Here is a 4,791-nt window from a genome sequence, read left to right as displayed (position 1 = left end):
TTTTTTTTTTTTTTTTTTTTTAAGATTTTATTTATTTGAGAGAGAGCTAGCGAGCATGAAAGGGGCAAGGGGCAGAGGGAGAAGCCGGCTCCCTGCTGAGCAGAGGGCCTGATGCGGGACTCGATCCCAGGACTCCAGGATCATGACCTGAGCCGAAGGCAGTTGCTTAACCAACTGAGCCACCCAGGTGCCCCTACCCCGATTTTTTAACCCTGCTGATCTTCGGCTGCTGTGAAGCAGGCCTGTGCCAGTTCGGAAGGCCATCACACGGTTAAAGGAGATCGTACCCGTGAATGCAGTGTGCAGTTGGTAAAAGTTCCACAAAAGCTAGTTCTTCTCCAGCCACCACAGGCCCGGGTGCGCCGATAACAAACGGGGCGGCGCGGGACAAGCGGTCTCCCCAGCCTTAGTTTCCTCACTTCTAAAATGAGAATGAGGGCGCCTGGGTGGCTCAGTGGGTTAAGCCGCTGCCTTCGGCTCAGGTCATGATCTCAGAGTCCTGGGATCGAGTCCCGCATCAGGCTCTCTGCTCAGCGGAGAGCCTGCTTCCCTCTCTCTCTCTCTGCCTGCCTCTCCATCTACTTGTGATTTCTCTCTGTCAAATAAATAAATAAAATATTTAAAAATAAAATAAAATAAAATAAAATGAGAATGACATTTAGCCGCCTCTCGGGGTGCTGTGCTGATTATGTCCAGGATTCCTGCGCAGTATTAATGGGAACACTTGCTAGGTTACGGGAGTGTTTTTGGTCAGTTTATTTTACAGCCTCTTGGCTTCAAAGAACTAATTTTAGAAAGACTTTAAAAATCTAACAAACATGCCAATTTTATTAATTGTAATAATTTACTGACCTTGCCCAGAAAAGCCTAATTCCTTGTCTGCCTTGATGGGACTGGAATTGGTACCTCCCGAGAAACCCGGGTCCAGCTTGGCCCAGGGTCCTGACTGCCCGGCACGGAGCAGGCGAGGGGCTGCAGTGCCGGCACCCACGACTGCAGTTTGGTTCCCCGACGACAGATGGGAACCCTCGCTTCTTTTCCTCGGTCTAAGATGAAGTGCTAACCTCTTCGAGGTGCCACAGGCTGAAACCCTTACACAGCGGGCACGTCCCTACTCTTGCTATCAGACCATCATGAGTGCTAACACTTACAGAGCGCTCTGAAAGCGTTTCTCAGACATTGTCTTCTATGGTCAAAGAACCATCCAGCAGAGTAGCTGAGCCGGGGATTACTATCCCTATTTTAAGAGGAAACCACGGATCGAGGCAGTTAAGCGAATCAAAGGCAAGCTCTGCACTGTCCACCATGCTCAACAACAGAAAGGAAGATTCTATAGTCCATCTGTTTGGGAAAGACGAGGAGGGAGGAACATAAGCCGGGCCTCCAGCCCTACTCAGGAGTACGGCCAGGGACGCCAGCGAGCCAGCAGGGTTTGGAGTTTACTTACATCGGAATCACATCTCCCTAATGAGACCAAGAAAAGGAGACATTTATGTTTACGGCTCACATGACTTGGTTCTGCCCTAATTTTGGACGACCAGCAGCCTGAATCAGTCTGTCCTCCTGAGTCAGAAAGTCCCCCTAGAACCCCAGGCTGTGGAAGCAGAAGGGCTCTGAGACACGAGATCCCCCCCTTCATAAGCAGATACATGGTAGTGACGAGGCTTAGCAGAGGCCACGACTCTCCAACATCAGCAGCAAGTTCAGGCAGAGCCAGGCCTAGCCCCTAGCTCCCCTGAATCAAGGCCCAGCTCCCTTCTCCCATCCTCCACGGGCAACCACTTGACTCCCATTCCCACTCCCAGGAATCCCCTGCCCTAACCCTTTGTCCTCCCCGGATCATAGTCATGTACCCTGACCAACGGACACTGAGCAGATGCCACGGGTGACCGTGGCAGTAAAAGCCCCCGTTTCCAGACCTTTACTATACAAAGGATGAGCCCACCTGCCAATTAATATGTGCAGGAGGCCACGACCTGGTCTTTTAGAAAAGAAACAACCGACAGAAGAAACTCAGTTGTGAGTCCAAACATCTACATGACCCTTTCCTTCCAGCTTCTTCACTGAAAGCCTGAAAATCTCAGTGAGAAGCCCGATAGCTATGCCAGCCCCACCAGAAATGCCAAGAGAGTGACATTTGGGCAAACAATTATATTTACAAGTGGTTAAAAAAATGAATGCAATAATGAAGATGGGAAATATGGAGTATAAACTGAAGGCTTGGACTGCGGATCAGTCTCTGGAAGTCTCTGGAACTCCACAGGCATGAATTTGTAAACAGTACAAGCTTAGGATGTGCGGTGGGGCCCCAGCTTTCCTGCTAAAGGCACAAGTGTCTTGTCTTCTTGTGCCTCAGACTCCTCACCCATAAAGAGAGAGACAGTAGTATTTTGGATCCCTGAAAAAAAATAAAATAAAATTAAGAAAAAAAAAGAGAGAGATAGAAAGAGAGAGAGAGATAGTAGTACCTACCCTCAAGGGTGACTGCAAAGATTAGAGACAATGTATGTGAAGTGGTTAGAAAAGTGCCTGGCCCGTGAGCAGTGCTCATTAATACCAGTACTGCTATCATTATTACCAAGGGTATTAATTAGGAAATAGAGTTCAGAACTTCTTGCCAAACTACACTTTTAAACTCAAAGTTCACATTTTGTCATATTTTCACAAACTGTAGTTACTCTCCATAGAAAGCAGACTTCAAAAGAGAGCACTAGAAAAAAGTAACTTTTAGTCTTAAGGAAGTTTTCTGAACTTTGCTGGTATCCTGGTACATGCCAGAAGATGTTTGTTTGTTTCCCCCACAACTAAAGCATTTACTCCATCACTGTTCCTGTGAACACTTCCCCGAGTAGGTAATTGTCACTCATGCTTCTAGGCAAATAACCAACCTCAGTGACAGGGACAAGAGGCAAGAACAGGGTCCCTTGCCAGGACTTTCCCAATTCTTTACCATTCCCCATGCTTCTGCACCCATCATCGCAATCAAGATGAGACCTACCGTAGAAAATAAGCTGTTTCCAAAACACTTGGTATAAATGAAGCCATCAGAACACAGGCAAAACACAGTTAAACAGAAATGAGCTTTACTCTATTCCGTACCAAGTTAAAAATGAATGAGTAGAGAGTCCAATGATTTTCAGTATAGATGCTAAGAAAACTCATGGGGAAAAGCATGTCTTTTTCAACAAATAGCACTGAAATAATTGGAAATCCACAGGCAAAAATGTGAACGTAGGCCCTTATCTCACACCATACACAAGAATTAACTTAAAAGAGATCATAGGCTAAGTGTGAGAATTAAAATTATCAACCTTCTAGAAGCAAACACAGGAGAAAATCTCCCTGATTTGGGCACAGGCAAAGAATGATCTATAAAAGACAACATTGGGGGCGCCTGGGTGGCTCAGTGGGTTAAGCCTCTGCCTTCGGCTCAGATCATACTCTCAGGGTCCTGAGATCGAGCCCCGCATCAGGCTCTCTGCTTGACGGGAAGCCTGCTCCCCCACCACCCCCAGCTGCTTCTCTGCCTACTTGCGATCTCTGTCAAATAAATAAATAAATAAAATCTTAAAAAGAAAAAAGAGACAACATTGGTAAACTGGACTTCATCAGAATTAAAAATATATGTACATCACTAAGTAAATGAAAGGACAGGGTGCCTGGGTAGCTCAGTCAGTTAAGCATCTGCCTTTGGCTCAGGTCATGATTCCAGGGTCTTGGGACTGAGCCAGTGTCCGCTCCCTCTTCAGCAGGGAGTTTGGTTCTCCCTTCCCCTGCTCTTGTCTGTGCTCACATGCCCGCTCTCTGTCAAATAAATAAATAAAATCTTAAAAAAAAAAAGAAAAGAAAAGAAAAGCAAACAAAAAGGAAAGCTGCACTGGGAGATACTGCAGACTGTAGATCTGATAGCTGCGCACTGGGAGACACTGCAGACTGTAGATCTGATAAATGACTTCTATGTAGAACATGTAACAAAATCTCAAAGTCAACGGTCACTGGGAGACACTGCAGACTGTAGATCTGATAAATGACTTCTATGTAGAACATGTAACAAAATCTCAAAGTCAACGGTGAGAAAACAAGCATCATGTAAATGGAAAGAAACTGCATACCAATGACTGGCTGGCTGTGTGGCTAAATAACCTAGACAAAAAAACAAAACAAAACACACACACACACACACACACACACACACACACACACACAAAACAGAAGAACTGATGGAAGGATAGAAAGAAAGCGACGTGGACAGAAAAGTGACGCAGCAAGTAACGTAAAATAGTGGCAGGAATGTCGGTGTTTACTAGGCAGTTCAATTGCTCTGAGTCTGAAAATGTTCATGATAAAACGTTGAGAAAAGGTGAATATTTAACGACACAAATACGTCATTAAACACGGCATATTGGCAAATAACAGTGACAAAGCTGTGTGCATAGTACTCATCTGCAATATATACATTTTTTTAAAAATGCGTGACTATAGAAAAGGACACAGAGCAGAAAGCTACAGTGACTATCTCTGGATAAAGTGCTAATGAGTGCCTGTCCTCTACTCTCACTGCTTACCCATGTTCTTTAAATTTTCCATGGTGATTAAATGTTTTTATGATTTAAAAAAAAAAAAAAGAGGTGCCTTAAGAGCAATTAAGAAACAATTGCAGGGCACCGGGTAACTCAGTGGGTTAAGTGTCTAACTCTTGATTTCGGCTCAGGTCATGATTTCAAGGTCATGGGACTGATCCCCAGGTGGGCTCCGTGCTTAGCCTGGAGAGCCTGAGATGCTCTCCCTCTG

This window comes from Mustela nigripes, chromosome 13, assembly GCF_022355385.1.
Source record: "Mustela nigripes isolate SB6536 chromosome 13, MUSNIG.SB6536, whole genome shotgun sequence".
Classification (NCBI taxonomy): Eukaryota; Metazoa; Chordata; class Mammalia; order Carnivora; family Mustelidae; genus Mustela; species Mustela nigripes.
Note: the sequence above shows the minus strand (reverse complement) of the source record.